This window comes from Podarcis pityusensis (genome assembly GCF_964106645.2).
Source record: "Podarcis pityusensis genome assembly, chromosome: 4".
Classification (NCBI taxonomy): domain Eukaryota; kingdom Metazoa; phylum Chordata; class Lepidosauria; order Squamata; family Lacertidae; genus Podarcis; species Podarcis pityusensis.
The window spans coordinates 105,431,460-105,459,163 of NC_138027.1; positions in this window are offsets into that span (position 1 = coordinate 105,431,460).

Genomic DNA, 27,704 nt, shown 5'->3' on the forward strand with positions numbered 1-27,704 from the left:
ATTTATTTGAAACATTGGTATCCTACCTTTGTATCTTGCTGCACATTCTCGTCTTAATGAGAAATTTTGCTCCTGTTAATTTAGTAGTAGTTAGATAGATCACTATAGTCCTGTAGAGGCATGAGGTTACTCAAACAATACCAGAGGCAATTGTTGCACCCTAGAAAAACTTTCAGAAGTTGAGCTTATCCATTGCATGTCATGGAATAAATCTGAAGATCTTATGATGTTCTGAAAGGTGTTACCTGCCCACGCTCTTATATGTGTGTCCCTGGGGGGCAACACTTGTATATCCGACATTACTAATTCTTATTGAATAGCTTGTTTCTGCTAACTTATTTATGTGATTTACCATCTACTTCTGAAAACCTTCCTCTCTGGGATTTCCTTGAACTGAAATTTCAGAGGAACATATTTATTGGGCTGATTAAAGACCTATCCTTGCAACCTTCTGAGAGCTGATAGAGCCGGTTGGCATCCCTGTGGCAAATTTCACACCTCCCAGGCAGATCATCTAGGAGAATTTACTGCATGAGTTGGGACCATCGATGTGGATTGAAGGTACGGAGACTCACTGTTTGAAGTCCCCAGCATAGGAAACAAATTTTACCAAACAATTCATCCAGTGAGTGGGAGTAAGAACTATAGGGATGCTAATTGCCATAGTGAATCTAATGCCTCACTCAGCACTTCAGATGTTTTGTTGGCATCCACCTGTCTCGAAAGACAAAGAGGTGCACCTGCAGGGGCAAAGTCCAACTGCTGGAGAATCACAGCAACTGCTCTGGCTGCAGAGACCGATAGCACAGGTCTCTGCTGCCTCCCATACTGTTTTTGCTGTTACAGATGGGTAGCCGTGTTGGTCTGCCATAGTCGAAATAAAAAAATTCCTTCCTGTAGCACCTTAAAGACCAACTAAGTTAGTTCTTGGTATAAGCTTTCGTGTGCATGCACACTTCTTCAGATACACTGAAACAGAAGTTACCAGATCCTTCTATATATTGAGAAGGTGGGGAGGGGTATTACTTAGAAGGGTGGTGGGAATCGGAGATTGGCAGATAGCTGAGATGAGCCTGTTGACGACTCTTAACGACTGTAATAGGTCTTACAGGAAAAGGCAAGGGGTGAGAAAGTGAGAAATGGCTTAGTCATGTATAATGAGATAAGAATCCGATGTCTCTGTTCAGACCAGGTTTCTCCATTGTTTTAAGTTTGGTAATGAGTTGTAATTCAGCAGCTTCTCTTTCCAGTCTATTTCTGAAATTCCTTTGTAGTAAAACAGCTACTTTGAGATCTTGTATAGAATGTCCTGGGAGATTGAAGTGTTCTCCTACTGGTTTCTCTGTTTTGTGATTCTTGATGTCAGATTTATGTCCGTTTATTCTTTGGCGTAAGGTTTGGCCTGTTTGTCCAATATAGAGAGCTGAAGGACACTGTTGGCATTTGATGGCATACACAATGTTAGACGATGAGCAATTAAATAGTCCCGAGATGGTATGTGTGATGTTGTTGGGGCCAGTAATGGTGTTGTCCGGGTGTATGTGGCAGCAAAGTTGGCATCTGGGTTTATTGCAGGCTCTGGTGCCAGTGTCCGTGTTAAGTCTGGTTGTAGTATTATTGTGGGTTAGGAGTTGTTTAAGATTGGGTGGCTGTCTGTAGGCAATGAAAGGTCTTCCTCCCAGAGCTTGAGAAAGAGAACTGTCATTGTCCAGGAGAGGTTGTAGATCTCTGATGATGCGTTGAACTGTTTTAACTTGGGAGCTGTATGTGATGACTAGTGGAGTTCTGTTATTTTCTTTTTTGGGTCTGTCTTGCAGCAAGTTCTCTCTGGGTATCAGTCTGGCTCTGTTGATCTGTTGTCTAACTTCATCTGCTGGGTATTTTAGTTCTGAGAAGGTTTGCTGTAGATCTCTTAGGTGAGAGTCTCTGTCTGTAGAATTGGAACAGATGCGGCTGTAACGTAGTGCCTGGCTATATACAATGGACTGTTTGGTATGTTTGGGATGGTAGCTAGAGGCATGTAGATATGTTTGTCGGTCAGTTGGTTTACGGTATAAGGTGGTGTCTATGTGTCCATCCTGTATTTTTATAGTAGTGTCCAAAAAATGTATTTCTTGCATAGATTGATTCATTGTAAGGTTGATTGTGGGGTGAAAATCATTGAATTTCTGGTGAAAGGTGTCCAGGGTCTGTTGACCATGTGTCCAGATGATAAAAATATCGTCAATGTATCGTAGGTACAAGAGAGGTTTGAGTGGGTAGGAGTTTAGGAAACGTTGTTCTAAATCTGCCATGAAGATGTTGGCATACTGTGGGGCCATGCGGGTGCCCATTGCTGTGCCGCTGATCTGAAGGAACAGGTCATCACCGAATTTGAAGTTGTTGTGGGTAAGGACAAATTGGCAGAGTTTGGTGGCAAGGTCCGCTGTGGTTTTATCTGAAATGGTGTTCCTCATAGCTTGTAAACCATCCTTGTGTGGGATGTTGGTATACAGAGATTCCACGTCCATAGTAGCTAGTATAGTATTGTTGGGAAGATTCGAGGTTCTGTTGGTGTGTTGGTGAGGATCTGTTCTTGGATGTGTGGGGGTAGCTCCTTAACAATCTTGTTCAGTTCTTTCTTGTATTCTTGTGTGGGGTCTGAGTCCAATTTTGTGTAAAAGGCGGTATTGGAAAGTTGTCTGCGAGCCTCCTGAATGTGGTCAGTTTTGTTTATGATGACGACAGCTCCCCCTTTGTCTGCTTCTTTAATTATAATGTTTGGGTTGTTTCTGAGATTATCTATGGCTCTCCTTTCAGCATGGTTTAGATTTTGTTGTAAGTGATGGTGTTTTCTGGTTACATCTGTTTGGATTCTGTGGCGGAAGCAGTCAATGTACAAGTCCAGTGTGGTATTGCATCCATCAGGAGGGGTCCATGTGGAGTCCCTTTTTGTGTAACACTTTTTCAGTGGTAGTTGGTGGTCAGTGTTCTGTTGGGAGGGTGGTTGTTGTTCTCCAGTGGGTTGAGAGGTGTTGTGTTGTGAAGTTGTTGTTTGTTCTGATTTGTCTTGTTGTTGTGTGTGTTGAAAATACTCCTTCAGGCGTAAACGGCGGAAAAATGCTTCCAAGTCCCCGTAGAACTGGATCATGTGTGGGGATTTGGCAGGGCAGAATGACAGTCCACGTGAAAGGACTGATTCCTCGGCTGGGCTGAGTGCTTGCTGTGAGAGATTGACAATATTGTTGATCTTGTTTTGATTAGTAGCCTGTAGGTTGGAAAGGTTAGAGAGTTTCTTGTTTTTCTGTTTCTTCAGTAGCTCCAGTTGAGAGTGGTAAATATTTTGTTTTTCCTTTTGGAACTCTTGCCAAGCTTGGTGGTTCCTGATAGAGTTGTCTAATACAAGGAGTTCCTCCTTGTATTACAGAAGCTAATAAAGGAGGAACTCCTTGTATTAGACAACTCTATCAGATTTTCTGAGGAAAATACAATCTTTAAATAATCTTCCCAACAATACTATACTAGCTACTATGGACGTGGAATCTCTGTATACCAACATCCCACACAAGGATGGTTTACAAGCTATGAGGAACACCATTTCAGATAACAACGTTTCCTAAACTCCTACCCACTCAAACCTCTCTTGTACCTACGATACATTGACGATATTTTTATCATCTGGACACATGGTCAACAGACCCTGGACACCTTTCACCAGAAATTCAATGATTTTCACCCCACAATCAACCTTACAATGAATCAATCTATGCAAGAAATACATTTTTTGGACACTACTATAAAAATACAGGATGGACACATAGACACCACCTTATACCGTAAACCAACTGACCGACAAACATATCTACATGCCTCTAGCTACCATCCCAAACATACCAAACAGTCCATTGTATATAGCCAGGCACTACGTTACAGCCGCATCTGTTCCAATTCTACAGACAGAGACTCTCACCTAAGAGATCTACAGCAAACCTTCTCAGAACTAAAATACCCAGCAGATGAAGTTAGACAACAGATCAACAGAGCCAGACTGATACCCAGAGAGAACTTGCTGCAAGACAGACCCAAAAAAGAAAATAACAGAACTCCACTAGTCATCACATACAGCTCCCAAGTTAAAACAGTTCAACGCATCATCAGAGATCTACAACCTCTCCTGGACAATGACAGTTCTCTTTCTCAAGCTCTGGGAGGAAGACCTTTCATTGCCTACAGACAGCCACCCAATCTTAAACAACTCCTAACCCACAATAATACTACAACCAGACTTAACACGGACACTGGCACCAGAGCCTGCAATAAACCCAGATGCCAACTTTGCTGCCACATACACCCGGACAACACCATTACTGGCCCCAACAACATCACACATACCATCTCGGGACTATTTAATTGCTCATCGTCTAACATTGTGTATGCCATCAAATGCCAACAGTGTCCTTCAGCTCTCTATATTGGACAAACAGGCCAAACCTTACGCCAAAGAATAAACGGACATAAATCTGACATCAAGAATCACAAAACAGAGAAACCAGTAGGAGAACACTTCAATCTCCCAGGACATTCTATACAAGATCTCAAAGTAGCTGTTTTACTACAAAGGAATTTCAGAAATAGACTGGAAAGAGAAGCTGCTGAATTACAACTCATTACCAAACTTAAAACAATGGAGAAACCTGGTCTGAACAGAGACATCGGATTCTTATCTCATTATACATGACTAAGCCATTTCTCACCTTCTCACCCCTTGCCTTTTCCTGTAAGACCTATTACAGTCGTTAAGAGTCGTCAACAGGCTCATCTCAGCTATCTGCCAATCTCCGATTCCCACCACCCTTCTAAGTAATACCCCTCCCCACCTTCTCAATATATAGAAGGATCTGGTAACTTCTGTTTCAGTGTATCTGAAGAAGTGTGCATGCACACGAAAGCTTATACCAAGAACTAACTTAGTTGGTCTTTAAGGTGCTACAGGAAGGAATTTTTTTATTTTGTTTTTGCTGTGTTAGCAGCACCAAAATGACCTCCCCAGGGTGCAAGCCTGGGCAGTGCATATGGAAGGTCTGGGCTGCCCAGATGACAAGACCTCTTGGCCTCACTGAGGTGGCCCAAAGGAAAGCAGAGCAAGACGTTTGGCACCAGTTTGGCTGCAGGAGTTGCCGGAAGGAGGCATAAAAGGTATCATCCAACTATCTCAGCGACTCTGCTCTGGATTTGTGGAGGGTTTACTCCTCAGCCTTTTCTTCTCCTGAAGTGACAAGCTGGTTATATGCAAATTGGTAGGATTAAACCATGCCAAACTTCTGGGCACTCAGTACAGCATCAACATAGACTTGAGGATTGGGGACTGGTTTGCCGTGACCTACAGAAATTCTGTCTTCCTCTCTAGGACTCCTGGGTGACCATCTTGAATGTGTTTGGGCTCTCAGGGCAAACTGTGCCTGCCAGAGCTGGCAGAGCTGGTCTCAGATTTGGTGTTGATATTTCACTAATGACGTGCCTAAATTTATCCCATTTTTTTTCTTCCATTCTCCATCAACTAATGAGGAAAGAAATTAAGTACAAATATTAGTCAAAGGGGGAGAAAACTTTGGTGAAATTCTCATGTGGGGGGGGGGGCACCAGGGTTTTTTCTTTCTACCTATCAGGCCAGGCTCACCTTATTTATGAGGAGATTGAGAGTTTCATGAGTGTCCTTGGCTTCATTCTTCAAATCTGCAGCCTTCCTAGATGCCTGTGCTTCAGGGAAAGCCAGGATAATAATAATAATTTATTTGTATCCTGCCATCCCCAGCTGAGGCCAGGCTCATAAGCGGCTACCACATCATAAGCGGCTACCATCATAAGACCTAATAACTGTGGGATGTAATCCACTAGAGCAGTCAAATACAACATTCCTTGTTGTATTCCTGTGTATCTGAAGAAGTGTGCTTGCACACGAAAGCTCATACCAAGAACTAACTTAGTTGGTCTTAAAGGTGCTACTGGAAGGATTTTTTTTATTATTACAACATTCCTTGTTTTGCTAGAGTGGACATGCAAGGGGATGTTTGGTCCAGCCAGCTGAAACTTCCTGTTCCTCCTGGGCTGGAACATCCTTCCTGGCATGTGACTAGTGGGTGGGCATGACCTTTCCAGACCTGGTAAAAGGCCAAGGAATGCTGCCACTCTCTCTCTTTTCCATCTTCCTTTCGTCCTGCGAACTTCCTGATTCACCTGGACTGGAGGTTGTCTCCCATATGGGGTAAACCTGTTTGTACATGTTTGTAAGTTTAAGCCTAAAGCCTGCCTTCAGGGATCACACTGTGCTCTGCCTGATCATGAGTAAACTTTCTTTTTATTGCTTATGTGGTGTCTTTATTCTTTTAGGAGGGATTCAAGGGGTCTTACCAGGAAAATATTAGAACATATCTCAATCTGGACAAGCCAGATTGAATTGCTTATTGTTTTAAGAAACTCACATGAGTTTGCAACCAGAGTTCTGCTGTGTAAGAAGGGGAATGCACTCTGCTAAGTGAAGAAACTTGCTAGCACAAATTAGGAAGGATATTAATAAACAATATATCCTCTCCTGCCACCCTGAACATTCCCACAATAACAACTATTTCCATGGGCCTTTTCCAGAACAAAAAACGTGGTCAGCCAGGGAGGTTGCAGAGTGCTGGAAATAAAAACACAAGCCCCATCCCCGGACACCTTTCAGCTGTGAGGGAATCTCAAAACCTCACACAGAAATGCTGACATGCCCTGAGAAAGGCAACCACCCCAAGCCAGATCTTGTGTGCGCCTCCTCCTGCCATTGCTAGCTACTGATATCAACAGCTATTTAAATTAGAGTCACAGATTGACTTGCCTGGAGGTAAGCACTGCAAAAATTGGAGAAGTGGTGAATTTCAAAGAATGTTTTGGTTCATGTGCTGTTTGTTACAGGGACAACTGCTTTATGTAACTTCACCTTCAGATATGACCTTAATCAAGTTCTCACCCTCCACAACTGCCCCTGGACCGTTCATAAAATCTAGGCAGAGTTTACCCTTTGACATTTAGGAGCAGCCCTCCTGAAATTACAAATTCCCATGGCTTAATAGACTTCGGCTGTTCTGCAATAAATCAGCTCAGAAGTAGGCTGACTAGGATGGGGCCTCCTCTGCTCTTCCAGTCATCTTCAGTGGCTCTGTGTTTGGCTGCAGGCAATGAACTGCGGAGAGCATACACACCTCTCATCCTACCTGCAGTGCTGTCTTTACTAAGCCTCAAAGCCAACAGTTATCTGGCTCTTATTGTGTGCCCGGTCGCAGAGACCCCCGTCCTGGTGACCTGAATCTAGAAGCGAAGGTGAAATGAATGGACACAACAACTGTCTGCGATTTAAAAGGCCACAACTTTATTGATTTCAGAAGTAGGTAAACTTTGGCATAGGCATTGGGAATGTATCCCTCTCAGCCCCTTGCTGGGGGTCTGAGGCATGACAGGGTCTATTTGGGAAGGTGGCCCTTACACAGATGGCCCGCCCAAATGCTGACAGAAGCTCTATGGTCTGCTAGCCCTACACAACTTGCTCTTTAGACAGAGACTTCCCTCCAGACCACTCTAACAGGGTACCCTGTTGTTTCCACCGCAAGAGAAAAAGGGGTGAGAGGTGAGTCACCACTTCACCCGCACTCCGAAAGGATTCCACTCAAGGCCTAAATCATCAGAGTTGTGACAATTGCTACGGGGAGGCAAAAGCTTCAGAGCAGGGAAAATTCCTTTCCGGCCCTGAATACGGCAACCGTCAAAAGACCACAGCAAAGCCCTCTAAGCTGAAAAGGAAAGGGCTAGAGCAATGAAAAATTGGCAAAGAAGGGGGGCAGTGAGGGTGATGCTCCCGGCTGACTGAGCTGCAGTGTGCAGCCTGCTTCAGCCAGGTCCGCTCCCCAAGCTATGCCCCCCAATTCTCTGCAGATTGGCTCAATTGAATAGTTGTGTTTGGCGGTAATCTGAGAGCCTCCACAATGGCCAAGGGGATGTGGCAACAGACCAAACATGGCACAGCACAGGAGGGCAATCAGGGAGGTGCCAGGCTGGGCCATGACCACCGCTCACCACTCATATGTTAAGTGGCCAATCTTGACTAGCTGGAAAAAGAAAACTTGCAGCAATGTCATTCAGGGGGCTGGGGTCATGTGCCGTGTGCATGCTGTGTATACACACCATGGGGCATTCTGACATCACTTGCACATGCCACGTGGCATGCTGATGGCATGTGCACACAGCTGCCACCAAATTTTGAGGGGACCCAGCGTTGCTGAGATGCAGCGACTTATGTAATTTTAGTAACTGTCTGCCTGTTCCATAGTTTCAGGTACCCATTTTAAATATCTAGCTGGGTTCTAACCAGAAGAGGTGCTCTTATTTGCCCCATTTTCAATAGACTCTATAGACTCCTGCCCAGAAGTGGGTCCCTTGGTTTAGCTAAGCAAGTATAACAAGTATAACATTTGACATTTACAGATATAAAAGTCCTCTCTACATACTTCCTTCCACCCATGTTAGAGATGTGACTATGTCTATTCTTGCTTTAAATAAGAACTTTTACATGCAGTTTATGAACTGTGTTTCCTCCAAAGTAATTATTCTGAAACCTGCAGAAGTTTCTGTCACTTTGAGCCTCTGGAAATGAAATCTTCTACACCCAGAAGGGAGGGAATTTTCCTTTGCAAGAGGCATTTGATTTATATGAGAAGTACATGGGCAGGGATTAATTCAGTTTTCATCAAAAATTCATCAAAGGGGTGGCAACTCTACATAATCTTTTTCCTTACGATACAGATCAGTCCATTTCATTAGCATTTTTTTAAAAATTAAATGGTGGTTGCTTTCTATTTATGCTGCTCAAAGTCAAGACAGGCAAAATTTATACATCTCCACAGTAAGTGCTGAAAATTGCTCCCAGTCTGAATCATGCAGGAGTCCTTGTTTCCATGCATACGCAATCTGAGTAACTGCATGTGATGAGATGCTCAGGGCCACTTGCCACATGATGATTTAATGACAAGAGAGTGTTCCTCCCATTGACTCTGACATGGCAAAAGATATAGGATCTGACCAACTGACCAAAATAAGGGTGTATACACCATGGTTTTCATGAGAGCATATAAAAAGTAAAAGTATGGTGCTAGATGAAGAATTGAAGAAAGAAAGAAAGAACGTTTCTACTCTTTATGGCAATACACAGATGTAACCCTTGAGTCAGAGTCTTGGGGTCCTTCTTTTGCTCTGTTTTAATTTGAGCCCTTAGCCAGAAATCTCAATTTGGATGTCTGTGTATTCCCCACCCCACCCCATTAACAAGCAGCAACAATAGAATAAACGGGCCTGTGGGATGTAATCCACTAGAGCAGTCAAATACAACATTCCTTGTTTTGCTAGAGTGGACATGCAAGGGGATGTTTGGTCCAGCCAGTTGAAACTTCCTGTTCCTCCTGGGCTGGAGCATCCTTCCTTGCATGTGACTAGTGGGTGCGCATGACCTTCCCAGACCTGGTAAAAGGCCAAGGCATGCTGCCCACTCTCTCTCTTTTCCATCTTCCTTTCGTCCTGTGAACTTCCTGATTCACCTGGACTGGACTGCTGGCTGCCAGCCAAGCAGTCCCCCAGGTTGTCTCCCATATGGGCTAAGCCTGTTTGTGGATCACACTGTGCTCTGCCTGATCGTGAGTAAACTTTCTTTTTATTGCTTATGAAGAAGATTGTGGTGTCTTTATTCTTTTAGGAGGGATTCAAAGAGTCTTACCAGGAAAATATTAGAACACATTTCAATTGTGACAAGCCAGATTGAATTGCTTATTGTCTTAAGAAACTCACACAAGTCTGCAACCAGAGTTCTGCTGTGCATGAGAAGTGGAATGTAAACTCTGCCACATAAGGAACTTGTTAGTGCAAGTTAGGAAGGGTATTAATAAACAATATATCCTTTCCTACCACCCTGAACATTCCCACACGGCCTACGAAGAGAATTCCTTAGTTCAAAGCTCCCCCCTTTCTCCCCGCACCTTTTGATCCCTGGCCATCCAGGGTCACGTTGATAAGGCAGCCAGCAGGTAGCAGTAGCAAAGGGTCTCCTATAAGTCATTTAGCCACCACCCACGAAGCCCAAAGGAACCTACGCAAAGCAATGGGGCTCCTGAGATTGAGCAATCGTTCTTCCTCTTGGGGACCCAGCAAGCAAGAAAGAGCCCAATAGCACCTGTTTAAACATGAGATGATGCACAACTCAGGAGGAGGAGGCGAGTCTGGCATTTATGATGATTAGACCTGCCCAGGACTGTCCCTTGCGACAACATGCTGGCTCTAGTCTTGTGCATGAATGCTAAAGATATAATCCATATTAAATTATATCTTTAGCATGAATTACATCTTTAGCATTTATACATAAGACTAGAGAAAATCTGCAAGTCTAATTATTTGATTATATTTGAACAACTACTATGCTATGTTTACTTTTGTTTTATCCTATGGGTAGGCAAACTAAGCTCCGGAGGCCAGCTCCAGCCCAATCGCCTTCTCTCTTTTTTTTTTTTTTAATGAATATTTATTCCAATTTTAAAAATTACAGAAAAAGAAAAAAGTAGAAAAAGAAAAACAAATCACATACATCTTATACAAAAAACAAACAATACAAAAGAAAAATACAAAAGACAAAAAATCACCATAAAAAGGTAACAAAAAATCAAATTAAACCTTTAAAACCGTTTTCCCATTTACTTATTTCCGTTACTTCCTCTCACCTCTCTGCTTTGTATTCTAGTTTGAATCGTATCTCCAGCAAATCCTTCTATCCTTCTTTTCATTTACTTATTTTAACATTCGAAAGTATTTAATTCTCCTCTATCTTTATTTTACACTTCATATTTACTTATTCCATTATACTCTGTCTGCCAATACGGTCTAATATTCTTCTCCAACCTTTTCTAACATTCTTTTATATTACAGTATTTCTGAAGATATATTTTAAATTTTTTCCAATCTTCTTCCATCGACCCTTCTTCCTGATCTCGAATTCTGCCGGTCATCTCAGCCAGTTCCATATAGTCTATCACTTTTCTCTGCCATTCTTCTCGGGTAGGCAATTCTTGTGTCTTCCAGTATTTCCCAATAAGTATTCTTGCCGCTGCTGTCGCATACATAAAGAAATTCCTATCTTCCCTTCGCACCAATTGGCCGACCATGCCCAAGAGGAAGGCCTCTGGTTTCTTCAAGAAAGTATATTTCAATACCTTTTTTAGTTCATTATATATCATTTCCCAGAAGGCCTTGATCTTTGGGCACGTCCACCAAAGGTGGAAAAAAGTACCTTCATTTTCTTTACATTTCCAACATTTATTATCAGGCGAATGATAAATTTTTGCTAGCTTGACTGGGGTTAAGTACCACCTGTAAATCATTTTCATTATATTTTCTCTTAAGGCGTTACAAGCCGTAAATTTTATACCTGTGGTCCATAACCATTCCCAGTCAGCAAACATGATATTATGCCCAACATCTTGCGCCCATTTAATCATAGCAGATTTAACCATTTCATCCTGTGTATTCCATTTCAACAGCAGGTTATACATTCTTGACAGATTTTTAGTTTTAGGTTCTAGCAATTCCGTTTCCAGTTTAGATTTTTCCTCCTGGAAGCCAATCTTTTTATCAAAATTAAAAACCTCCCTTATTTGATAATAGTGCAGCCAATCTCGAACTTTAGTTTTTAATTTGTCAAAGCTCTGCAATTTTAATTTATCTCCAACTTGTTCTAAAATTTCACAATATTTTGGCCAGTTTGTCTCCATATTTGTTTTTTTCAGAGCCTTAGCCTCCATTGGTGATAGCCACCTTGGTGTTTTACTTTCCAACAAATCCTTATATCTCACCCAAACATTGAATAATGCTTTCCTGACAATATGATTCTTAAAGGCCTTATGCGCTTTGACTTTGTCATACCATAAATATGCATGCCACCCAAAGACATTATCAAAAACCTTCTAGATCTAAAATGTCCACATTTTCAAGAAGTAGCCAATCTTTCAGCCAACAAAAAGCGGCTGATTCATAGTATAGTTTAAGATCTGGCAGGGCAAATCCCCCTCTTTCCTTCGCATCTGTTAATATCTTAAATTTTATTCTAGGCTTTTTGCCCTGCCAGATAAATTTGGAAATGTCTCTTTGCCACCTCTTGAAACAGTCCATTTTATCCACAATTTGTAATGTTTGGAACAGAAACAACATTCTAGGCAATACATTCATCTTTATCGCTGCAATTCGGCCCAACAATGATAACTTCAATTTTGACCATATTTCTAAATCCTTCTTCACCTCTGACCAACATTTTTCGTAGTTATCTTTAAACAGATTCACATTTTTGGCAGTCATATTCACCCCTAGATATTTCACTTTATTAACAATTGTTAATCCTGTCTCTTTCTGAAACCTCTCCTTCTCTGTCTCTGTAAGATTTTTCTCTAATACCTTAGTTTTCATCTTGTTTAATTTAAAACCTGCTACTTGGCCAAATTCTTGGATTAATTGTAACACTCTTTTTGTACTAGCTTCTGGCTCCTGTAATGTCAAAACTATGTCATCGGCAAAAGCTTTCAGTTTGTACTGTTTAGCTCCGAGTTGTATACCTTTAACCAATTGGTCTTTCCTAATCATATTGAGCATGACCTCCAGGACCGATATAAAAAGCAATGGGGAGATTGGGCAACCCTGTCTTGTTCCTTTCTCTATCTTAAATTCTTCTGTAACTACATTATTCACAATAAGCTTAGCTTTTTGTTCCGAGTAAATTGCACTTATACCATTTTCAAAACTTTGGCCTACCCCCATCCCCCGCAGATTTTTCTTCATAAAACTCCAAGAAATGTTATCAAACGCTTTCTCCGCATCTACAAATATTAAAACAGCTTTAGTATTAATACGAATCGCCTTCTCAATCAGGCCCATGGATGGTCCAGGAATCAGCTTGTTTTTACATGAGTAGAATGTGTGCTTTTATTTAAAATGCATCTCTGGGTTATTTGTGGGGCATAGGAATTCATTCATTTTTCCCCCTCCAAAACATAGTCTGGCCCCCCACAAGGTCTGAGGGACAGTGGACCGGCCCCCCTGCTGAAAAATTTTGCTGACCCCTGGTTTAACCTCATGTTCAACTTTGCAGCTTTAAGATCAGTTCTGCAAAAAGCTGTGAGAATTCAGAGTTTATAATTTAAAACATAACTTACTAAAGATTGACATACCCCAAACCCTAATAATAATAATAACAACAACAACAACAACAACAACAACAACATTTTATTTATATCCCGCCCTCCCCAGCTGAAGCCGGGCTCAGAGCGGCTAACAACAATAAAAGTAACACAGCATTCTAAAATCAATTCATTTTAAAATCAATTCAAAATCAAATTAAATTGATGGCTACCATTGGGCTAGAGTTCTGTGAATATTACCAAAAGGAGGGGGTCAGACTATGCCTTGGCCAAAGGCCTGGTGGAACAGCTATGTCTTGCAGGCCCTGCGGAAAGATGTCAAGTCCTACAGGGCCCTAGTCTCTTGTGACAGAGCGTTCCACCAGATCACAGCCACAGCCAAAAAAGCCCTGGCTCTGGTTGATGCCAGCCTAACCTCTCTGTGGCCTGGGACCTCCAAGATGTTTTTGTTTGAAGACCGTAAGGTCCTCCGTGGGACATACCAGGAGAGGCGGTCCTGTAGGTACGAGGGTCCTAGGCCGTATAGGGCTTTAAAGGTCAAAACCAGCACCTTAAACCTGACCCTGTACTCCACCAGGAGCCAGTGCAGCTGGTAAAGCACTGGATGAATGTGATCCCATGGCGAGGACCCCGTAAGGAGCCTCGCCGTGGTATTCTGCACTCGCTGGAGTTTCTGGGTCAGTCTCAAGGGCAGCCCCACATACAGTGAGTTACAATAATCAACTCTGGAGGTGACCGTCGCATGGATCACTGTGGCTAGGTCAGGGCGAGAGAGGTAAGGAGCCAACTGCTTAGCTTGGCAGAGATGAAAAAATGTCGCCTTTGTTATAGCTGCAATCTGCGCCTCCATGGAAAGGGAGGTGTCGAAGATTACACCCAAACTCTTAACGGACAGTGCTGGCACTAATTGCGCCCCCGCAAGAGATGGGAGTTGCCCCCCCAATCCCATATTGTCCCTACCCAGCCAAAGGACCTCTGTCTTCGAAGGATTTAACTTCAGCTGGCTCCCATGTAACCATCCAGCCACAGCTTCCAAGCATCTGATCAGTGTGTCTGGGGCTGAGTCAGGATGGCCATCCAGCAACAGATAGAGTTGGGTATCATCAGCATACTGATGGCAGCCCAACCCAAAACTCTGGACAAGCTGGGCGAGGAGGCGCATAAAAATGTTGAAAAGCATAGGGGAGAGTATCGCACCCTCTGGCACTCCACACACCAAGGAGTGCCGCGATGACAGTTCCCCCCCCCCAAGTGCCACTCTCTGTACCCGACCAGAGAGAAACGAGCGCAGCCATTGAAAGACTGTGCCTGGTTCCCCACGTCGGTGAGGTGGTGGTCCAGGAATTCGTGATCAAACCATGTTGAAGGCTGCTGACAGGTCTAAAAGAATCAGCAGCCCCGCCCCGCTTCGATCCAGCTGCCTGTGGAGATCATCTGTTAGGGCGACCAGAGCCGTCTTGGTCCCATGACCAGAGCGGAAGCTGGATTGGAATGGATCCAGAGCAGATGTTTCATTGAGAAACCCACCAAGTTGTTCAGCAACCGTTCTCTCAATCACCTTACCCAGGAATGGAAGATTCAAAACCAGGTGGTAATTGGATAGATCTAAAGGATCCAATGATGTTTTCTTTAAGAGCGGGCGCACCACTGCCTTCTTCAATTTCCCTGGGAATGTCCCGGTGCCTCAGCCTCAAGAGGAAGAGGCTGAGGTTTGAAAGATCAAGGGAAAGTGAGGGTGTGTTGTGGTGAACTGGCAGTAGCTGAGATACTGGAACATGCATACACGCTTCTTACACAAGATGTGTAAGAAAATTACACACTTTGTGGGGAAATACATTTAGAAATATGCATATGAGAGAAAATACATATTTAAATATATATTTGTGGTAAAATACTATTTAAATATAAATTTTCAAATGGATTTAAAAAAAAGAATTCAGATTAATGTGGACATGGGATGGAAAAATAATTATGAATGAAACTGGCATAGAATGGAAGCAGATTACTATTCACATCTGTGCTACACCTGTTTTCCCAGCACAGAAGCTCTTTCACTCCACTCCCTGTCATTCTGAGACATATATTGCCCAGAAATAAACCAGAGCTTCCATAATTTTTTATTTTTAGATTAAAGACACACTTTGCTCATACACTCAAAAAGGTACTTCATTTTCTAAAAATGAATGTGCTACCAAGAATTGCTATTTTTATTTCAATCCATACCCATGATAAGCGGGGCAGGATACTTCAGAGAATGGCAGAAAACAATATCTAAATTTATATGGCAGCGGAAGAAACCAAGAATAAAATATAAGTTACTGATAGACTCTAAATAAAGAGGTGGATTCTCCCTGCCAGATTTGAAGTTATATTATGAGGTGTCCTGCCTTTGCTGGCTGCGGGATTAGATTTTGCTAAAAAACACATATTTATTAGATTTGGGAGGTCATGATAACAGGCTTGGGTGGCATGCATATTTGTGGCATGGTAAAACAAAAGCACACAAAGGCCTCCTGAACCACTTGGTAAGAAAATCAATCTACGAGGTATGGGATAGATTCAAAAACCTAGTAGAGCACAGAACACCATGGTGGCTCTCTCCATTGGAAGCAATTTCAGTTAAAAAATGAAATATGAGAGGGGACTGGGCCACTTATAAAGATTTGTTAATAGAGGCAGAAGACCAACTAAAATTGAGAAGATTTGAAGATATAAGAGAATTATTAACAGATAGGTTACAGTATCATCAATTAAATAATGTTTTTAAGGTAGACAAAAAAAGGTTTTGATACAGTGAGGTCAGGGTTCGAAATAGATCTGTTGGAAAACAATGTGAAAGTGCTATCAAATGTACAAATTACTTTTGGCATAGCATACAAAAGACAAAAAAGTCAAGGCAGTGATTATACACTGGGCTAGAGATTTTGGATATAATATCCAACTTTCATCCTGGAAAAAATTATGGAAAGAGGAAATAAAATTTATTGCATGCCATTTGTTGAAAGAAAACTATATGAAAATGATGTATCGTTGGTATCTAACACCAAGTAAAATTGCAAAAATATACAAAACAAGTCCAAATCTGTGTTGGAAATGCAAAGGGATGGAAGGTACTTCTTACCATATTTGGTGGGCATGTTCAGTGGTAAAAGCTTTCTGGGAAATGATATAAATGAATTAAAGAAAATGTTTGAAAACACATTTGTTAAAATACCAGAAGCTTTTTTGTTTGGTACAACAGATGAAGAGATACCATAAGAGGATAAAAGACTTTTTTATGTATGCAAAGACAGCAGCAAGAATGCTACTAGCCCAGAGGAAAGAGAAGTACCAACGAGAGAAGAATGGCAGACAAAACTGATGGAGTATGCAGAGATGGTGAAATTGACAGGGAAGATCCAAAACCAGGAAGATCAAGTATTTTTAAAAGACTGGAGTAAATTTATAATTTATTTAAAAGACTACTGTAAACAGTTAAAATAATTGGCAGGGATGTAATGACACTTGTAATGTGAAACTATGGTAACTATAGATATATAACAGATGGATAATGGTAAAAGATGCAGAAAACTTTATTTTAAATATGGAACCCGTGGAGTGAGGGAAGGAGGTTCGAGGGTTCAAAAGAACCTTTTATTGTAAGGTTTGAAATGGTTAAATTTAAAATGTATAAAATTATGTAAAACTAATAAAAATGTTATATATAGCTTACATTCTATGTCTGACATAAGGTCAGTTTAGTGGAAGGACAGGTGTAAATAAAAATGAATAAAGTTAAATGGTGCACAATAAAACTGAGTGACATTTTCTAAATGTTTTTAGAAAACTACATTTTCTAAATCAGTTCCCAAAACCACGGGAAACATTGAAGTTTATGTGATGATGTAACACTGTAATATGTGTTTAATTAGATGGCTGACCATTAGAAGTTTTTGACTGTAACTTCTGGATGACCAAGATCAGACCTAATAAATAACTAGGTGTGCTTTTCCTGAAACTCTAGATTTCCCCATGCAGTTATATTTTAGAAAGGGCCCCTCTAACAATATTTCAAGTAGTCTAATCCCTGGAAAACTCTGTCACATCTTCTTACTGAATGTGTCAATTGGTAGCTCTAGATGTGTGAAGAAAAGACTATTCATAATTACACAAAAGTGTATTTGATTGTAAAAAGGACTTTCTATACCCCAAAAGTAACTTTTGAAATGCTTTGAACTCCTGATACCTTCACATTTTTCAACTCTGGAATCCCTGTTTATGAAACTTCGTAGCAAAACCCATTTCACTTCCACAAAGTATTTTCTCTTTCACAAAGTACCATCATGGGATAGAATCATCTCTCTGCTATAGTCTCTGACAAAACCGCAGTTGCACATAGAGTTTTGCTATGGTATAGCCAATCATTTCAGCAGAATTACTACTGAAAAGAGGGGGAGAGCAAAAAGCCACAAAATATGAAAAAGGCAGCCCATTTCAGAGTCTAAAAACAACACTGGATTTCCTGCTGTGTGTAATGTATAAGATCGCAACATACACTAACACCGTTGCAGCTGAAACCAACCATGGTGGATGTAACTACAAGCCTTCTATGCAGTTCCCCCTCTCTTTAATTTTACGCGTTTTGCTGGAGAAATGTTAACAGCACCATGATGGGCTCTAAATGAAAGCACTACGTTATAGTGATATGTACTTGCAATAAGACCCAATACCAAAGCTCCATTGGCCTGTGATTCGCTGCTGTAATGGGAGCTTTCTCCTACTGGCAATAAAGGACAGTGCTCTGATGAATCATTGCTGTTTTAGCTTTCTAATTTGATCACAGCTTCATGCTATATAAGCCCTTTTAGGTTAGCTAGCTTGTAGGATCGAGAAACAGAAAGGATATTGATTATTGTACTGTGTTTTCAGTGTCAAAGGAATATTCATGGTGGTGCTTGAATCTTTAATCCTTCTTGAGACTAGAATTGTCACCCAAATCTCATTTTAAGTAAAATTTGAAGTGAATTTTGAGGTTCTTCCTCAGAAAACCCATCAGACGATTTTCTGAGCAAGCAAAAATAAATCCAGGAAGACTAGCAGAGCTTGTCAAGTCTAGCTGCAGTAGTCACTCTTCCTACAGCGAAAGTGAGAGGAAAACAGACTGCACAACTTAATACTGCAGGTTGGGGATGCCCTTTCTGAATACATTTAAATGTTTCTGCCCAGGGCTGGCCCAAGACATTTTGGCACCTGAGGCCACCCACAAAATGGCACACACACGTCCCCTCCAGGGAAGAAGGAGTGAGTGAAGATCTACACCAGGAACAAGGGGGGAATAAAGATCAACATCGGGATCGGCTGCCCCTGGGAATCCTGCTACCTGAGACGGTCACCTCAAAGCGCCAAGTGGGTGGGCCAGCCTTGGTTTCTGCATATAGAAAACCAGCACAAAAGGCTGGCCTAGAACTTATTTCCCCAGTATGCTAGTTTTCTGTCTGAAGGCCTTTTTGTACCTAAGTGTTTTCTCTTACCTGTAGCCTAGAATTGGTTCTGACTGCCACTTCCTCCCCTCTCCCCATCACATTCCCATATGTATCAGATTCGACCTGCTATCAAATGCAGTACTGTAAAGTCTGGACTCCTGATTTGTTTGTTTGTTTTTGGTTGGTTTACTTTAAATTGTCCTTTTATTTTTGGAGATTAGTAAAATCAAACAAGCCTGTGTCCACCTTTTAGAGCCAATGTGTGAAAGGCATTAGACTGACTGACAAGAAACTTCCCTCCCTGTCAATTACACCAATAATTTTTCTCCAGTTGGCTATTCCCCCCCCCCCCCCGGATTATATAAGAGGTCTGTCAAAAAGGCTCACAACCCTTAATGTAATGCCAGGGAGGTCCTGGGGTTGCAACCTACCAGAAGCAGCTTTATGCAGGGGACCTTTCTTTGTTGGAGAATGTTGCATGATTATATTAATACAAACCAGTAATAATCAGATTTGTTCACATGGTTATGTGTACATAAATGAATGAAATGGAACTGCAGTGTAAGGTTTTCAAATTGAAAGAGAGAGCAAAGCCTATTGGAATTTCAGTTACTCTGCTAAAGAACGCTACTCGCTTTCTGCAACCAGCCCGGCTTACAATGGGGAACATAGCTCCCCAGTCCTCTTCATGTTTTTGTTCCCTTACCTGAGACAGGAGCAGATGGTGCTGCATAGTCTCAGGTTAATCACTGTGTGAGAGACCTGGGCTGGATGCCAGCCCCTCTTCACAATCCTCAGTGAGAACAAGAGAAGCTGAACCTTACATAAGATTCACAAGCCAAGTCTTTGCATTTTAAGCAGACATCTGTTAGGACATTGAAAATTTGCCTGTTATCAGAATTCGGACTAAGCTGCTCACATGGCAGCCTGCCATGTCTCTCTCCTCTGGTGGGCCTATCAGTTCCTATGAAATTTAAACTTGCATGAGGAACACAATGTCTCCCATTGTAAAGCAATTGTTCTAATCCTGTACCAAGTCTTCAGAGGAACTGACAGATTGCTAATTCTTATTCTTCGCCTCAGCTTCATTCTATTGTCTTAGGAAACTCTATTCACAAGTCCTGGGCAATGCAACACTCAGGATACCTGTTCTTCCCTGTATCCACAGCTTCATTAGCCCCGTTGAGGCATTCTGAGAGCAGGTCTTGATGGGACAAATTTGACAGGTGGGCAGAGCCACTCATTTGACATCACTATGACGTCACATGATGCTGCACTTGGAAGCACGAAGTGATGAGACTTCATAGGACACCATGGTGCTGTCCAAAAGCCTTTTTGCAAAACAGCCCCATGCTGCTCTTTACACCTCCAAAAAGCAGAGATTCATACAGTGGCTCACAGTTGTTATAGATGCTTCTAAGTTCAGACCAAGACTTACTCAATATTCAAAAAGATTTTCTGATTTAACAATTTCCCACAATTTTTATTATGCACTTGTCTGTAAGATTTTCTGATTTAACAGTTTCCCACAAGTTTTATTATGCACTTGTGTGTCAGCCAGTAAAATAATTGTTGCGTTTGCAAAGTAAAGGAAGGATTGAACTCTGGTTAATAAGAATACACACAGAGACTTGAACCAGCAAGACTCTGGGAAGGGTGCGTATAATCATGTCTCTCTGTGCTTGTCCGATCTGCAGCCCCCTGGCCCAGGCCATTTTTATTCACAAAAAAGCTTTTTACAGAGCGTTCAAAAGAACCAATCAGATTTCTTCTGAGCATTTCCACAAACCCACGTGGGGAGAAAGTTAATCTATAAACACTAGTTATCCATGCATACTTTTGGGGTAAATAAGTTGAGAACTACAAAGGGGAGCATCTGGCAACCCTGGTGGTAATAAACAATCAGTATACATGATAAGGAGGATGGCCAGGAGGATAGCAATCAGTATCACCTTCATGTGAGATCTGTTTCCTGGCCCTAAGATTAACATCCTAAGATTAATATACATTAGAGAGCTACTTCAAATAAGCTTGCCCACAATCTTTATGGCCCAGGATGCCTGCCTGGCGAAGCAACTGCTGAGCTGCTGTGTACGTGACATGTGAGGGGAGAGAAATGGGCAGTAGAGAAAATGGCCAGAGATGCAGAGGTGTAGATTGATCAAAAATCATATCAAAATATTTTAAACCCAGTCAACGCAATGCTTTCATTGCTGACACAGATGGCTTACTCTATATCTGTTATAATTCCTCATAGCAATCCCACCTGATCACTACATCTCTGGATATTTGCACTCCTACATCAATAAATACCTCAAGAATGCTAAATCATGAAAAAAGATGGCATGAATTTGTCTACTAGATGCCATGAGTTCAATATGACAATATCTCATGCTATTTCTCCTTCACCCAAGAGACCACTTTTAAGTTTATTTAAAGTGAATATTCACACTTGCTGGCTGCCCTACAGTGTTTTGAGAAAAACGCACATCCTGCTGACAGGGCCATGTTCACAACTCATTAGGTCCTAGACATGGAAGCCACGCTTGGGAGCCTTTCTTGTGAGCAGCTTCAGGATGTTGGCCTTGAATAAGAAACACCAACCAAATTACGGGCTGCATTTACTGCAACATTTTGTGGTACTTACGACAGAAAATGCAACCCTATTTCCTCCTGTAACTTGTCATAACTGGAATACATACAACAGCAAAATTATTTAAAAGGCAGGGAAACACATGCAGGTGGTAAGTTGCATGTCTGAATGAGCCAATGTCATCTGTTGTCACCAGACCTCAGAGACAAGGCTTTTCAACACGGCCACTTCATACAATTTTCTGCTTCCAGGCATCAAGGGTGGAGAAATCAGATGAACATGAACCAAATTAAAATTTAAATTTAAATAGTAATGCTTGCTTCCCTCTGTTATTTCTCTTTGTTAAAACTTTTAAAACAAACCAACTCTCTATCCCCCATCTTTCCCTAACTTTCCCACCATGCCCCACTCTCGGTGTCCTTCCCTTCTAGCTCCCATGCCATGGTCACTGCTGTTGTGCATTCCACTGTCTCTTTTGCTCTTCAGCCTGGCCCTGACTTCATGCAAATCCAGGTTTGTGATTTGGCACTACAAATCCTTCAATGGGGATTTGGGCAATAACAGCTTTACATTTGTTTATTTGTGGGGGGAAATAGTTGGTTATTACTATTATTATTTTGAAAATAGGAAACAGTGATGTTTCACCAATATCCCACTGGAATTGAAAATTTAAACTTATGAAAATTTGGCAAAGAACTAAGTAAATTTATATTGCTCACGTGTACAGAAAAAGCTCTTACAGTGCTGCAATGCACAAACTTGGTTATAAAGACAAATAGCCGTCAGACATTCTGAATTTGTCAGTGAAAGAGGTATCACACTGCTTGAGCTGGCCACACCCACTCATGTTGTGTGGAAAGATCTGAAGGGGAATTGTAAGCAGGTTCAGCTGGAAGAATTGCAACCAGTCAGCACCTGAAGACTAGACTGACCATTTGCTATAATGACCAAGTGAGACATCTGCAGCTAATGGACCTAACTTACTTAGTTGCAGAGGACATTTTGTTTACACGTAATATAACAGGCAGAAATCAGTATGCCACTTCACAGTGGAAGGCGAACTACTTTTATTGGGGGGGGGGGGATAAATAAATACAGTGGTACCTCTGGTTACGTACTTAATTCATTCCGGAGGTCCATTCTAAATCTGAAACTGTTCTTAACATGAGGTGTGCTTTCTCTAATGGGGCCTCCCGCTGCTGCCACGCCGCCACTGCACAATTTCTGTTCTCATCCTGAAGCAAAGTTCTTAACCAGAGGTACTATTTCTGGGTTAGCGGAGTCTGTAAACTGAAGCGTATGTAACCCAAGGTACCACTGTATCAGTAACTTTAAAGAGGAATCAGCTTCCCTGAAGGGGAATCTTTGTAAACTGAGCAATCCTAGTCATATCTATACTAAAACCAGACATTTCAGAGCATGTTGTGTGTATTTTTATAAGAGGACATGCCAGCTGTAGTCATTAATCCTGTATTCAGCCCTCAGCCGTGTCTTTGCTTCAGGGATCTGGGAAGGGATGCTTTGATGAACTCTTGAAGGACCATGCCTGAGGCCAGTTTCCATTTCTCAAGGACCAAGTGAATTCACATGACACCTAATCAGCACAGAGAAATTTCCGGTTGAACAAGGGGCCTTAGGCTAATTTTGTGATGTTTCCGTATACACAAAATAGATCAGGTGATGTCTTTATCCTACTGACCTATGCCTGAAAGCTTCCTTGTAAAGGATAAAGAAACTTAAAAAATGTACTCTGGGAGCTTATTCTTATGTATAAGTTCAGAGTCACGTTGTTAATTTGCTCCATTTGCAGTGCTGGGAAGGTGGTACCTTCTCTTTTTTTTAAAAAAAAAATTAATATTTATTGAAGTTTCACCTTCTCACCCAGAGAGATGGTGAACTTCTAGCTAAATGGCAAACTCAGTTGGTTTGGTCTGTGGACCCAAGATCACCTTTGAGCCTGCCCTCCTTCCTTAAGGCAAAGGGGGGGGGGAGAACTTGATTCAATAGCAAACTTCCTATGAAAATTTAGCCCTCTCCAAAATAAACAAGGAAAAAAGGTAAAGGTAAAGGACCCCTGGATGGTTAAGTCCAGTCAAAGGCGACTGTGGGCGCTCATCTCACTTTCAGGCCTAGGGAGCCGGCATTTGTCCACAGACAGCTTTGCGGGTCATGTGGCCAGCAAGATTAAACCGCTTCTGGCGCAACGGGACACCGTGACGGAAACCAGAGCACACAGAAACGCTGTTTACCTTCCAGCTTCAGCAGTACCTATTTATCTGCTTGCACTGGTGTGCTTTCAAATTATTAGGTTGGTAAGCCCCCCTCCATATTATTACCATGCGTAATTATGTATTTAATTGTATTTAAAATATTTTTATATCATCATACTACATACATTGGGATCATACGATATACATTGGGATAACTATATTCTTGGAGTTCTAAGTGGTACCAGCACTCCCCCCCCCCCAAAATGTTACTGTAACAACTTCACGGTGAGTACAGGCACCTTTTTCTCTTTTTTAAAAAACAAAAGCACTGACTATATTATTATGCACAAACTCCCTCTCAGACTTTTTCTCTCTCCTCCCCCCACTGGACCCACCCTCTACCTGTGCAGTTTTGAGGAAGAGGATGAGCTCAAAAACGTGAAAAGAAGGCATCTGGCTTGAAGTCCAAATAGGACCGGGGACACTTTTCTCCCCCCAAAAAAGGACCATCACATTTTTCTAGGGATGAATGGCAACCGTACTCTGTGCACTTCTCAGCCACCATTTCATAAAGTTGTAGTAAATGAGAGACTGTTTTGTTTTATATTTTGCTCCAATTTTCAAGTGCATTTCATTGATTACTAATTGATTCAGAAACCACTTTGCAGTTGAACCCAGTGTCATTTTCCTAAGGAATCATGGTCACGAGGGAGCGTCTACAATTCTGTATACTTCTTTAAGGCCTCCTGTCAACAATAGTCCTTTTGCACTCCTGCCCTTGCCCAGGAGGACACAGAACCAGAAGTTGGGTTCTTTTTATGCACAGCTGTGTAACAAATGAATTTTTGGATTGCAGATATTCCTGAGGGCTTGCCATGCTTGTGGCAGGAGGACTTACCCTCCTGGCTTTAGTCACAAGGTGTTCTCTTGCCACAGGTGAATAGAAGCAGTGACATGCAGGCTGTTGACAAATCTGTCCTGTTTCCATCTGCCGTTGCTTTGCAGTGCCACCTTGCTGCTCTGCTGCTCTGGGCTTCAGTCACAGACCTGATCTCAGCAAAGCATAACTTTCCCAGAGAAAATGTAATTTTAAGCCAGCTTGTTGATGGGAAGACACAGCAGGGAGGCTAAGCAAGGAATCCAAATGCAGGAGCAATGTTCCCCAGTATTCTTCTGTTTTCCTGGCTAGTTCAGGAGTCTGGTTATCAAATAAAAGCTCTCTGCACTGGTGATGGTAATAAGGGTAATAAGGGTAGAGAACCCTTAAACATTTGCTATGAAGCAAAAAGAACAGCCTTGAATGTGTCTGGTTCAGACAACACTTTCCATCTCTTCCACACAGTGGTGCTGCCACATATGTGAGGCACCTGGGCAGGGGGCCATCTGGAGGCCCCTCACACCAGCTTTGCTCCCTGCCCCACTGCCCTACCTGCAGTCACTCCAGGGTCCTGTGACACCTTCAAAACTAACATAAAGTTCTGCCCATGAAGAAGGCATGCCCAAAACAGTGACTCACAAAGAAACACAGGGAACCTGGAGGCCTAGGGGCTGCCATCTTGGACTGGGGAGAGCCAGGTTCAAATAAGCACTCACCCACGAGGCTCCCTTTGAGCCAAACTGATGACAGCATCCAACAGGATTGCATTTGAATAATGCCTGAGGAGGGCTATTGTCCGACCTCTGACAACAGCAGTTTTCTATAGGTCAACAGTCAGCAAATAAATTACATGTATCAGGGCACTGTTCCGGATTTTTTTTTGTGTGTGTGTGTGTGTGTGTGTTGGGGGCATTACTTATTAAGAGCTTGCTGTGGCCATTTTCTTGTTTTAGCAACTATAGGCAATCCTCCATTTATGCACGTTCAATATGTGCGTCTAGGCGCATACACGCATCCCGCCAAACATGGGAGTGAATTTTGAAATTGCACCAAGACTGGTGTCATTTGAGGGCAATGTGCTGTGCACTACACAAATTAAATGAGAATGAAAACACACAGTAAACTGTGGCACAGACAAGCTCTTAGATAGAAGTGATCCTTTGTGTCCCAACAATCCTGAAGTACATTTGGATGTGTCCCGGCTGTGCCTCTGCTCTGGAACTCCGTCCCAAGGGAGGCAGGACTCTCGTCCCTCTTTTAACAGCCTCCAAGAAATCAAAACCTTGCTTTTTAAAACAGCTGTTTTTATTGTTTCATTGTAAACAGCTGTTTTATTACATTGTTTTTAATCTGCTGAACAGCTCATGCCATTGTTTTTACTATTTAACTTGCTAATGTTTTTTTAAAAAAATTGATTGAAAAAAATGTTGAACTACGTTTGTATTCTGTTAGCTGTCCTGAGTGTTTTATGCAGAAAGGTGAGGTATAAATGTTTGGAATTCAATACATACATACATTATTCGTGTTCCAAATACGAATTTGAAATGTTCTGGCCCCACTAAATGACACCCTCTTAACTGCCCCATTGTGCCAAAGGACCGCAGTGACTGTCAATGTGTTGCAATTCAGCCCCCTTGCAATATGATTAATATGTGTTAAAGTGTGTGTCCAAAATCTTGTACTAATCTCTCTGTGTTTGGCCTCTGATCTCGAGTGTGTATAATCTGGCTCCACCTCTTGGAAGGGTGATGCAGATGACCAGTCTACCCCAGAATTAGAAAACTGACCCCAGGGCCACCGAGACCTGCTCTCCGTTTAGGTCTTCCAGGGACTGACAAACAGCACCTTCCCATTTCATAAAAAGCATTTGTGGTGAATTGAGGAAAATTTCAATGGCATCATGATGGTTGTTACCTAAAAAGTGCTAGAATTTGGCATGGTTGGCAGCATTTATTAAAAAAAAAAAACAACTTCTACAGAGAACAGAAATGATATACTGTTTTCACCTCTTTTGCCTTTTTGTTGCTTCATCTGAGTGTGCAATATAATTTAACTTTCTGATTTTTTTTTAAAAGGCAACTGTTAAAATGCTAAGAATATTTATTGTTCTCATACATTGGCTATAAAAGTCCCAGTAACTTGAGGCAACTTACGGAATGAGAATAGAAAAACAGCAGCCAGAGACTTTCACTGAACTGAGCATCCACAGTACAGTTACCAGAGGCATCCCAAAGGCAGCTGGGGGAGGGGGTCATTCCTAAGCCCACATAGCACAGAACTAGCACAGGGTTGTAAAGCAGTGGCAGACAAAGGGACTAGATGCAAAGGGAACCAGGACTCCTGCTTCTTTAAGGACATATTCGGCAGCTGCCAAAATGTCATGTAGGGGGCAGAAAAGCTGTCTCAGTTGAATTTTCTATTTTTCACAACTATTAGGGTCCAGGGGTGTATGGGTGTTAGGGGAGGGGTGGTACCTCTGGTTGGGGGCACATTGTGCTCCTTCGGGGGTAGTTTGTCCACCTTTAGTCCCCACCTGCACTCAGCCCCCACCTGTGAGTCCTAGAAACTGTTAGCAGGCGACAGCAGCCGCTCTCCGGGAAACGGCTTCAACTGGCCAATTAAACTAGGTGAGGAGAGCTGGTGGATCTCAAACCTTCTGTGAGTGAGGGACTTTCCCTGCTTGTGAAGACAGGCTCTGGCAGATTGAGCAGAAGAGACTAAGAGTGGGTCCAAAGGTCAAGAAGGCGGCTTCTGCACATGCTGCCAAGGGACATGAGGGGCAAATGAGGCTTGTCAACCTGAGAAGGGAATCCATCTAGGAGAAGGAAAATGCTGATCCTAAACTACCACTGCCTTGCAAGACATCTTTGGGAAAAGAAAAGGCTAAGGAGTAAGCCCAACACAAATCTGGAGTGCAATCCCTAAGAGGGTTGGATGGCACCTTGTACAACTCCTTCGGGCAACTCCTGCAGCCAAGCTGAAGCCAAACATCTTGCTCTCCTTCCTTTGGACCTCATCAGTGAGTCTGAGAGTGGATTCTTCTAGTCTGGGCACACGGCCCAGGCTTGCGCCCTGGGGAGGTCACTTGGGTGCTGCTAGCACAGCGGTTTGACTTCACCCCTGGAGGTGCACTCCAAACAGATGCCAACAACATTAGGGTCAAACTATTTGTGCAGTGAGAGGCAAATAAAGTGTCCATTTGTTTCCCTTGCAGCTCTCCCAGATGAAAGGAATGCTCCTTTCAGGTCACTTGACTCCCCCAATCCTATCTATCAATTGAATTCATATCCCGCCTTGATTCCTGAAGGAGTCTCCACCCCAAGATGTTTTTCA